This window comes from Canis aureus, chromosome 14 (assembly GCF_053574225.1).
Source record: "Canis aureus isolate CA01 chromosome 14, VMU_Caureus_v.1.0, whole genome shotgun sequence".
In the NCBI taxonomy this organism is placed as follows: Eukaryota; Metazoa; Chordata; class Mammalia; order Carnivora; family Canidae; genus Canis; species Canis aureus.
The window spans coordinates 66,354,724-66,366,691 of NC_135624.1; the positions used below are offsets into that span (position 1 = coordinate 66,354,724).

The following is an 11,968-nucleotide window of genomic DNA, read 5'->3' on the forward strand; positions in this document are numbered from 1 at the left end:
ACAACCTTTGTCTCTCGACCTACCTTAATTATAATTATGAAGCACTTGAAGTATTCTGCTTATATTAGGCACTAAAGGGGGATTCCTCAACTAAATTTTAACAGGAATGTCAAGGCCGTCATTCCAAAGGCCCTGTTACTGTGGATTTGAGTTCTCTCAGACAAACTTGTTATTATAGTGTTTGCTCCTTCCTTAAATGGATAGAAAACCTCATGACCTCTTCCCTTCTTAAATTAATTAACACTAAGATGGCTTTCCTCCAAATATTACTGACTTACAGTACAAATGGGAAGAGATCCAATTTTTCTTCCTTTCATTATGATTTATTCCCTTCCTATTTTTTTCTCACCCTCCGAGGAAACTGTTCCTTTTGTTAAAACATCTTTCAATGATGCAGAAAGGGAAAAAAAGTTTGCTTCCTGCAGCGGGCTATATTAGGCAATAAACTATGCTAAATTGCAGACATTCTAGCAGCAAGGACTTCTTAAGAATGAACAGAATGACAAAGAAGGGGCCCTTAAGCCAAAGGAAGTTCCTAAGAAGGAAAAGTCAAACTTGGCATATGCTGGAGTCCTCAGCTTGAGCCTAAAGCACTACTGTTCAGGGCTCAGGCCTGTCTGGGTGGGCTGGGCAAGGAGGTGTGTCTGCAAACCGGGCCTCTGGGCAGAGTGAAGTCCATGTGCCTGAGGAACAGGAGTGCTTCCCTGCCACTGGGCAGACCTTCAGATGCTCCTCAGATCAGGATTGACTATCCTCCAGTGGTTTGTTTGCATGGCTGAGGAAATACATGGCATGTAGTAGCATGCAGTAAAAATTCATGGGTTTGCTTTGCCAGCATTCATGCTGCTTCTGTAAACAGCACCCCTATGGTGCTTGGGAGTGCCATCCTCCTTCACCTTCACCAAAACTGGGTTAGCTGTCCTTACCTCACCCCTAATCCCAGGGCCACTCAAAAGCCTTCCACCACCCCTAATACGAGCTACTCACTGAGATGCAGGCTTGTGACCTAATTCAAGTCAATGAAAATCAGCCATTGGGTGTCTTTTTTTCTTTTTTCTTTTCTTTTCTTTTCTTTTCTTTTTTTTCTTTTCTTTTTTCTTCTTTTTCTTTTCTTTTCTTTTCTTTTCTTTTCTTTTTTTTTTCTGGAATCTTGTACCTGATGTGAGGCTCCAACTCATGACCCCGAGATCAAGAATCACATGCTCTACCAACAGAACCACCCAGGTGTCCTAAACCTTGGGTTTTTATTGGAACTCTCTACTGTAAAAGTTCTCTCTTTTCCTTTGGATTGCTAAATTAGCAGAATGAAATCTTGGATTTTTGTAAAGGCCACCATTGCTGCCCTATGACAATAGCCTGCCTAAGAAGGAAATTACAGCAGAGAGAAGCAGTGAGAAACAGGGAAGGGATTTTGACCCTCATTTGAGCTATGGTGGAGGATCTAACTCTGTCCCTGGACTTTTTATTTTATTTTATTAAAGATTTTATTTTTAAGTAATCTCTACACCCAACGTGGGGTTCAAGTTTATAACCCTCGTTAAAATCCAGAGATATAACTGTATGAAATCATCCATCTTGCTATTTTATACTATCCTGTACATTTGAAAAATATCCTATTTTGCAGCTTCAAAGAAAAAAAAAAGTCTTCCCCTGGTAGAATAGAAAACCCAATCAGAGGGCCAAATTACAGTTGGTTAAAACTTCCTTCAAAGTCAATTTCAGAATCACCTTGGATAATAAATTGGATTGAAGAATGTTGCTCATGCAGCGATAGGCCGAAGCCAGGCTGAAGAAGGTGCGTTATAAAACAACTCACATAGTAACAAGTGATTAAAAGATTGAGCTCAATCCAATTTTCTTTAAACTTAAAATTGGATGGAAGCAGAAAATTTCACTGCTATAAAATATGTTGTTGGGCAGCCCCGTGGTGCAGTGGTTTAGTGCCGCCTGCAGCCCGGGGTGTCATCCTGGAGTCCCAGGATCGAGTCCCACAGTGGGCTCCCTGCATGGGGCCTGCTTCTCCCTCTGCCTGTGTCTCTGCCTCTCTCTCTCGCTCTGTGTCTCTCATGAATAAATAAAAAATAAAATCTTAAAAAAAATCTTAAAAAAAAATATGTTGTTACTAAATTTGTGGATGACATTGGTAAAGACTTAAATTTCTGAACTGCTTAATGGTAAAACAACCAAAGACATTTTAAAGAGTTTTTTGGTCCTTGGTATTGATTGGAAAAAAGGTACAATGTATACATCTACAGATAAAATTTATACACACAATTCCTGATGGGATGGTCCATATCAAAGCCATTGTGTGCTGTAGCTGGACTCTCCTTGTCTTAAAGAGTCTGCTCCATGCTTTTCTCCATGTGTCTGATGGGTTCATATAAATATTAACATTTATTAAAACAAAACAAAATAAAAAATGACAGAAGTTTTAATGTTTTTGTTTTAGACAAATGTGTAATACAGTGAAAATTAATTAATAAGCAATAAAATAAGAAGGCTTTGAAAACTTGTTCCACTCATATGCTGGTATAGAGGAACACAAGTGCTTGTCAGTTTTCAAACCTAAAATTGAGTAATAGTTTTCTATATTAATGATTAAAAAGTAATAATATTGCAACAATGAATTTTTTTTAAAATTTTTATTTATTTATGATAGTCACACACACAGAGAGAGAGAGAGAGAGGCAGAGACACAGGCAGAGGGAGAGGCAGGCTCCATGCACCGGAAGCCCGACGTGGGATTTGATCCCGGGTCTCCAGGATCACGCCCTGGGCCAAAGGCAGGCGCTAAACCGCTGCGCCACCCAGGGATCCCCAACAATGAATTTTTAAAAGCTAAAAATGGAAAATCAATTAATGGCTTATCTTAATAGCATTAGGTTTAAAAGCTGGCTTATTTAACAAATAATAATTTAAAAACTGCTCAGTCAGGTACTGTGAATGTTTTCATGAATAATAAATTTGATTGTAATTTCAGCCATTTACTTTATGGGTTAATTTCTGCCACTGATAATGTAGTATATTCAATTTACTTGAATTCAAGTAAATTATAAATTCTAGTAATTTGTGTGTGTGTGTGTGTTTTTACCTAATCCATCGGAAAATTATAATAATTATAAGTAATTCCCAACAGATATATTAGGGTTGACTCATTATCAAAATCCCTATGATTCAGACATTCTTCTTTTTATTAATTTACATTTTAAATACTTCTCTGGTGCCATTTCTCCCTGAAAAATATTCTCTAATTAATTCTTCAGATCTAGTGCATAGTGTATGGATTTCAAACTGCAGGATAATATTTTTTGGTTTTTTGGTCTTTTTTTTCTTTTTCAAGTTTTTATTTAAATTCCAGTTAGTTAACATACAGTGTAATATTAGTTTAAGGTGTACAATATAGTATTCATCACTTACATACAATACCCAATGCTCATCTTAATACAAGTGCACTCCTTAATCCCCAACACCCATTTAACCCAATCTCCCCTCCAGCAACCCTCAGTTTGTTCTCTATAGTTAAGAGTTTATTTTATGGTTTGCCTTTTTTTCTCTCCTATGTTCATCTGTTTTTTCCTTAAATTCCACATATGAGTGAAATCATATGGTACTTGTCTTTCTCTGACTGATTTATTCTGCCTAGCATACATAGTACTCTCTAAGCTCCAACCGTGTCATGGCAAATGGCAAGATTTCATTCCTTTTTATGGCCGAGTAATATTTCATTATAAATATATGGAATAATGGAATATTATATATATTATATATATACACACACACAGATTTTATATATATATATATATACATTATACACCACACGAATAACTTTGTTATCTATTCATCAGTTGATGGACATTTGGGCTCTTTCCATAATCCAGCTATTGTTTTGTTTTTTAAAGATTTTATTTATTTATTCATGAGAGACACACAGAGAGAGGCAGAGACACAGGCAGAGGGAGAAGCAGGTTCCATGCAGGGATCCCGATGTGGGACTCGATCCCAGAACCCTGGGATCAGGCCCTGAGCCAAAGGCAGATGCTCAACCGTTGAGCCACCCAGGCGTCCCAGCCAGCTATTGTTGGTAATGCCACTATAAACATCAGAGTGCATGTGTCTCTTTCAATCAGTATTTTTATGCCAAAATTTAGTGTGCCCAGGAATCATATGGAAGGGATATTCATTAAAATGCATATTTTTGAACTCTGACACAGATCAAGAGAATCAGAATTCCAGGAGACAGTCCTAGGAGTTGAAGTTTCAATGGTACTGTATCTCCTCCCCCCCATTCCCAATTAGTCATAGAAACACATTGTTGGAGATCTTTGATAGTAGAGATGAAAAACAAGCAATATGATAGTTTTCTTTGTGAGGAATATTGCTTCTAACTCTATCATTTTATTCTTTATGTTTTTAAAAGATAGGAAAAATAATCTGAAATATTTAGCATCAGAGATTTTCAAACAGATTGCTCTTAAAAGCCCCTGTTCACAGTATGTGGTAGAAATGTTTATGTACAATTTAGCCATAAGATTTTTTTTTGGCTTTAAAATTATATGAGTACATTGGTTCTAGCTTGTTGAGTGGAAACATGAATAAAATAGGAAATAAATCTTATTGCCGTTAAAATTATGTGTCATGGCTTTTCCTATGTGTCATCCATGTAAAATTTTTCATATGCTAATTCTTATTAATGTGGGACTGTCAGACAAAATAAAAATTTGGTTAGTGTCACCTTCACCATAAAAAATGCGGGGAAATTTTTCCTTTTTAGAATAGATCTGAAAATGTTCTGACATGTAAATTGATTCTGAATCCCGTTGTTGTGCTGGCACTAGGAATGTTCTACACTTTCTTTTGTGTCAAATTGCTACCTTTCAGCACATTCATTTTTGTAATTTGACTTTCATTGCCTATCATGTTATCCAAACAGTATCTTTTCAAAAGTATAGGTGGCCTTTCAACTATCAGTTCTGTTTTTGTTTTTTAAAAGATTTTATTTATTCATTCATGAGAAACAGAGAGAGAGAGGGAGGGAGGGAGGCAGAGACACAGGTAGAGGGAGAAGCAGGCCCCATGCAGGGAGCTAGACGTGGGATTGGATCTCAGGTCTCCAGGATCACACCCTGGGCTGAAGGTGGCGCTAAACCACTGAGCTTCCCGGGCTGCCCTATCAGTTCTGTTTTGAAGTACTTTGTAAACTTTGAAGTACAAAGTGAGACAGGTTGAATCTCAATAATCTCACTTCAGTGGAATGATCATTTACCATTTAGACAACTCTGTCACAACAAAACTATGCATATAGATCTGCTGCATTGTCACTTAACACAGCTGCAGAGTCTGATGCTATCACAGGGGTTCAAAACATAACTTCATAGAGTTCTTTTTCTATGGTTTCTGATATCATCACAATTGTTGCGTTTTTATGCTTATATTTTAACCTGGAAAATGATGTTAGTGTCAGAAATTGCTGTTGCATGACTGAACTCATAAGAAAGAAATGGATATGATTATGTTTCAAAAAGAGAGTGATCCCAGAGTCATGGAGTAGAAACTGAAGTTATATGGAAAGAAAGGGATAAGTGATTGGAATCTATAATAGATATATGTCTTGGGCTGAGGATTTTAAGATCTTCTTCTGGGCAAATATTTAGAGCCCTGAGCTCAAAAAGCTTTGCTCTATCTATGTACAAGGACTAGAAAAGTTCCACCTGTCAACTAAGATCCCAGTTGGTGGAAAAATACCCAGTTTAGGCTGTGAGTAGAAACAATCAATTTCAAGAGAGCAGAGCTTGAAGATATACAAAATAATGATACAGGGGCCAGAAATCACATTACTCATATAGCATGGGACAACCAAGCTGAGAAATTGAACGTAAGACAAAAGAGAGAAAGATTCAAAGCCTATGACCTGGGCTCAATAGTTGAGCGTAGTTGAGCCTTTGGCTCAGGGCATGATCCTGGGGTCCTAGGATCGAGTCCCACACCAGGCTCCCTGTAGGGAGTCTGCTTCTCCCTTTGTCTATGTCTCTGCTTCTCTCTCTGTGTCTCTCATGAATAAATATATAAAATCTTTTGAAAAAACAAAAAAATTAAGCCTATGACTCTAATTGCACCTAAGCTGTGTTCATCGTGATACCTTATAGAGAGCTCTCCATAGCCAACAGTAGATAGATGATGGCCTTCCAGAGAGTATGTTTCCCACTTAAGATGACCACATGAACAAAAATTAGAAAACACATGAAGAATATCAGAGAGGAGAGTCCACAGACCCAAGAATTGTGGAATTAACACTTAAGTAGTTAGAGGACTTGTGATCTAAAACACTTTTTAAAATGTGTAGCTAAAATTGTTCAAAGAGATAAAGTAAATCATAAAAATAAGAGTAAGGAATTGAAAAATAGACAAGTGAAAATCTTAAATTCAGTCTTTGGGATTAAATAAAATCCTGTAGCTAGATTAATCAGTAGTGTAGGCACAATAAAGAGAGTCACCAAAATGAATTTTCTTCATGGTAAATCCTCTTTGCCCTGTTAGCATGAATCACACCTGCTCTTTTTATATCATTTATTTAATGTGCTGCTGAATTTTGTTTTCTGGGTTTTTTCCAGATTATTGTATCAAAATTTATATGTGAAATTGGTCTAAGATCTCATTTGTGCTGTTGTTGTTGGATTTGGATGCCTACATTATACAGAGATAATACTGTATAGTGATAGTAAAAAGCATGAACTCTGGAGCCAGACTAGCCAAGCTCAAATACCAGCTCTGCTCCTAGTAATTGTAGGACCTTTGGCAAATTACTTAACCTCTCGGTATATCTGTTTCCTTGACTTAAATATGAGGCCTGGTATATTTCTGGTTCTTTCTCACTAGTTGCATGTAACTCTTCAAGTCCCAAGTGAAAGGCTGGACATGTGCTAACAGGGAACCTCTTATTTGGTTCTAAAGTCTAATTTTTGTTTCCATCCTGGTAAGTATGTCAATAGTCCCATTCAGCTTTTCAGTCCCTCATCCACTATTCTCTGTGTTGGGAATCATCTCAAGGGAAGAGCAGTCCAAAGTGGTCTGTCTAGATGCAGGTCCCTCCGTTCCTTTCTGCCTGGCCTACTGTCTGATGTCTTCAGATCAATGCCTTCTTTCATTTTGCTTCAGTCTTTCTAATTATTCTTAGTGGAGAGGTTAATTCCACATACCATAGTCTCTCCACTTTTTATCATTACTGTAAAATTTAAATAAACTAAGATTTTCTGCTCAGTAATTTTGTTTATATACATTATTTCACTTGTGTTTCTCGATTCTGTCTTCTATGTCCCTTATGTGTTTTAAGCATATTGTCTTTTTTTTTCTTGCTATTTCAAAAAGGTGTTCATTTATACGAAAGTTTACTTCTATATAATTTTTGAGCGCTGACAATGTGCCTCCAGTCATTCTGTTGTCTCATCACAGGTCCTGAGGTCCTCTATGTTATCTACGTGAACTTTGATTATTACTCCAAGCCATGTAAGTTTATGGCAATATATTGTCATGGTTTTTATCTGCTCAGTGGAAATATTTTTCTTATGAATGTTCTAAACCTGCACTTTTCTCTTTTCTTTTCTTCTTTATTCCTATCATAACTTATAATTTGTTCTTTTAATAACAATATACTCAATTCGACAATAAAATATGTATAATGTAAATATGGTTTTAATAACATTGTATATAATAAGCAGTAAGAGGAACAAGAAAGCTTGGAAGTCAATGGCAAGACTCTGATTTTTACTGCCGATATCAAACCCTGGTTCCTGTGCTTTTTTCTTTCTTTTCTTTTCTATAAAATAACAACAAATTTTAAAAAATAGTAGCTATACTTTCCTCCTAAGAGTTTGTAAGAATCAAATCTGTATTAGTTTGCTACAGCTATTGTCACAAAATACCACAGATTAGGTAGGTTAAACAGCAGAGATTTACTTTCTGATAGTTCTGAAGGCTGAGACATCTGAGATGAAGGTATTGGCAGGTTTGGTTTCTTCTGAGGTCTGTCTCCTGGGCTTGCCTTCCTGCCATGATTTCACATGCTCTTTGCTTGGTGCAGGTGTTTATGTCTGATATCGCTCCATGTCCAAATTTCCTCTCCTTATACACATTGCAGCCAGAATGGATTAGGGCCTACCTAAAGGGCCTCATCTTAACTTAGTTACCTCTTCAAAAACTCTATCTCCAAATACAGTCGCATAAGAATTTTGGAAGGACAGCTTTTTCACAACAGGTTTGCCATCAGAAAGCAGGTGTTGTGAAAACCACCACTAAACCTAAACCAAAAATGGGACGGGAAAGGACTCACAACAACATCATCGTCATTGGACACGTAGACTCGGGCAAGTCTACCACTACTGGCCATCTGATCCACAAATGTGGTGGGATCGACCAAAGAACTATTGAAGAATTTGAGAAGGAGGCTGCTGAGATGGGAAAAGGCTCCTTCACGTATGCCTGGGCCTTGGATAAACTGAAAGCTGGACGTGAACGTGGTATCACCACTGATGTGTCCCCGTGGAGACCAGCGGTGTTATGTGACCATCACTGATGCCCCAGGACACAGAGACTTTATCAAAACCATGATTCCGGGCACACGTCAGGCTGACTGTGCTGTCCTGGTCGTTGCCGCTGGTGTCGGTGAATTTGAAGCAGGGTCTCGGGGAATGGGCAGACCCGTGAGCGTGCCCTCTGGCTTACACACTGGGCGTGAAACAACCAATCGTTGGTGTTAACGAAACGGATCCCACTGAGCCACCCCACAGCCCGAGGAGCCCCGAGGACATCGCCCAGGAAGTCAGCACCCGCACCACGGAGCTTGGCTACGCCCCACGCAGCAGCACCACTTGTGCCGTCTCTGGCTGGAAAGGTGACGACAGGCTGGAGCCAGGGGCTAACATGCCTTGGGTCAAGGGATGGAAAGTCACCCGTGAGGGCGGGGATGCGGGAACCCACTGCTCGGAGCTCTGGCTGCATCCCGCCGCCGACTCGTCCACCTGCCAAGCCCTTGCACCTGCCTCTCCGGGACGCCTGCAAAATCGGTGGTGTCGGTACCGGCCCGGGGCCGAGGGGGGCTGGTGTTCTTCGGCCTGGCAGGGGGTCACCTTGCTCCGGTCAATGTTACACCCGAAGGAAAGTGTGGAAATGCACCGGGACGCTGGAGTGAGGCTCTTCCTGGGGACCACGTGGGCTTCGATGTCAAGAGCGTGTCTGTCAAAGATGTTCGTCGCGGCGACGCGGCCGGCGACAGCAACAAGGACCCACCCGTGGAAGCAGCTGGCTTCGCGGCTCAGGTGATTCTCCTGAACCTCCAGGCCAAATCGGTGCTGGACACGCACCTGTGCTGGGCCGACCCGCAGCTCACAGCGCTTGCAAGTTTGCTGGGCTGAAGGGGAAGGTAGATCGTCGTTCTGGAAAGAAGCTGGAAGATGGTCCCAAGTTCGTGAAATCTGGGGATGTGGTTCCTGGCAAACCTATGTGTGTTGAGAGCTTCTCTGACCACCCTCCTCTGGGCCGTTTTGCTGCTCGTGACATGAGACAGACGGTGGCGCGGATGTCCTCAAAGCGGAGGACAAGAAGCAGCTGGAGCTGGCAGAGTCCCCCAGTCTGCCCAGAAAGCCCAGGAGGCTAAATGAGTATTATCCCCAACACCTGCCACCCCAGTCTTGATCGGTGGTGGGAGAACGGCCTCAGAACTGTGTCAATCGGCCACTTGGGTTGAATAGTAAAAGTCTGGTTAATGAGAACAACGCATCATAAAACCCTCAGAAGGAAGGGAGAATGTTGTGTGGACCATTTGGTTTTATTTTTTTGTGCGTGTGTGGCAGTTTTAAGTTATTAATTTTTTAAAATCAGTACTTTTTAATGGAAACCACTTGACCAAAAGTCTGTCACAGAATTTTGAGACCCATTAAAACAAAAGTTTAATGAGAAACCTGTGTCTTCTTTTGGTCAACACTGTAACCTTGTATAGTATTCGGGTAAAAGATGAGAGTTGCACAGAACCTATTTCTAGTGTTTAAACTAAAATTTGGGTTAACTGTTTTCCTGGGTGGGAACTTGAGGTTTTTCACCTTGTTTAAGGGGAAAAAAAAACTGTTTAAATACATAGAAAAACAATGCTATGGGAAAAGGGGGTGTGTTGGTGCAACACATTTTCTCTTAGATAAGCAGAGTAACACCATAAGTAACACCATAAGATAGTTTATAAAACAGGTTAAATTCTATAATACCAAAGTCAGTGTATTGTGTATAAAATTGGTATTCTATCACTATGAAGTAAACTTGTTAATAGAATGTCATGTTTTAGTTTTCTCACTTACTGGAATGCATTGCCACACTTACAAATGTTGAACTAAAAATACCTAAAATGAGAGTCATTTGATAACATTTTACTTCATAGTAGTGTTAATTGTATCTAGATTGTAGAAGAAAAGCTACTGGAGTTCACAGTCACTTAAGAACTTAGAAATCCGTTTTAAGTAGGAATTTTCATCTTTAAAGAGCAAGATTGGGTGAAGAGGGAACATTACCACACTGGAGAGTAAACCCAAAGTTTGAAGAGGTGCAATGGGAAATACCTAATGAGAGGAAGGATCCATTTGGACTGGAGTGTAGGGTAAGCTCTGTTTTTAGTCTGAAAATGTCTTAGAGGTTTTGCTAAGTGTCATTCCAATAACATTGCCTAATGAAGGGAATATTGAAAGATGACAGTTTGAAGTTGGTAAATAGGATGAAAAGCAAAGAGCTCTTGAGAAATGAGTGGTAATTTATAACATATTGTGAATTTAACACAATTTGGGTGACAACCATTAAATTCTTGGCTTTGGAAAGCTGGCAAATTTGAAATATTGCTATGTGAATTTTGACCATTTGAGCATTCTTGAAAGACCCTATTTGATCCTAAAACTTTTGCGTTGTGAAAGGGAAATCAGTTTCTCAAGCTGCTTTGAAGTGCGGCAGAAAGCATACAGGACACTTTGTATTTTATGACAATGCTAAGTGAAATGTCTTACAACTTAACTTCTGTAGAAAGTGACTGCAATGGAAAAATCTCCATTTAGGTCTAAACTACGTAAACTGGTCTCAACAGTACCACCAGGGGCACTGATGAGGCCTATAAATTAGAAACCAATAGAATTCCACAACTTCAAAACAAAACAAAACAAAAAAAGGATTTTGGAGGAACAAAATTCAGCTCAGGACACAAATCATTGTCCATTTCTGTTTCAAATGATATGTTTTTTATCTTGATAGTACAAAATTATTCTCACTCTAAAGAAACCAATACAATTAGTTTAACCAGTAGAGATAGTAAAGGTATGAAGAATAATTATTTAAATATAAATAATTGTTTGTAAAGTTCATTATAGTCAATGCTAGCAATAAAATACCGTGGTCTATGACTAAGTTTAAAGTGAATAAATAATGTAAGGGTATTTGTAGTCAATATTAGTTAACCTGTAGTTTTATGATAACTACAGAATTTATAGACTACTGAATCTTTCAATTGCCTACAATGTTGCTATTGTTTAGGATGCATGTTTACAACTTTTATAACTTTAGATCAGTAACATTGTGCTTTCAAGGGTTCTCTACTCTGGATTTTATCCAGTCTTGTTTAATAACTTCATATGTCCTTGAACAAAATAAAAATAAAATATGCTGCTATTGCAAACCTGTTGTAATATTTATGCTTTCTGAAAAGAATTCTAAGGGAAAAATTAAGTTCAGGTTTACAGAGTTTATATGACAGCGTTTACAAAATAAAATTGACATCAATTAACAACCAAAATTTAGATGGATGTCACACTTACAAGTAAACAAAAACTAAAGAAAGAAAATATATTAAATTAATTCTTTTTTTAAAAAGATTTTGTTTATTTATTCCTGAGAGACACAGAGAGAAGCAGAGAGAGAAGCAGGCTCCATGCAGGAGCGTGATGCAGGACTC

General features: G+C 38.6%; 1 pseudogene across 1 annotated transcript; it reads left to right on the top strand.

Annotated features, from left to right (window-relative positions):
• Nucleotides 1-2,759: 2,759 nt before the first annotated feature.
• On the top strand, nucleotides 2,760-11,651 carry LOC144283793 (elongation factor 1-alpha 1 pseudogene; annotated as a pseudogene). The gene is made up of 2 exons (XR_013352357.1): nucleotides 2,760-7,500; nucleotides 8,075-11,651. The product of XR_013352357.1 is annotated as an elongation factor 1-alpha 1 pseudogene (transcript).
• Nucleotides 11,652-11,968: the final 317 nt, after the last annotated feature.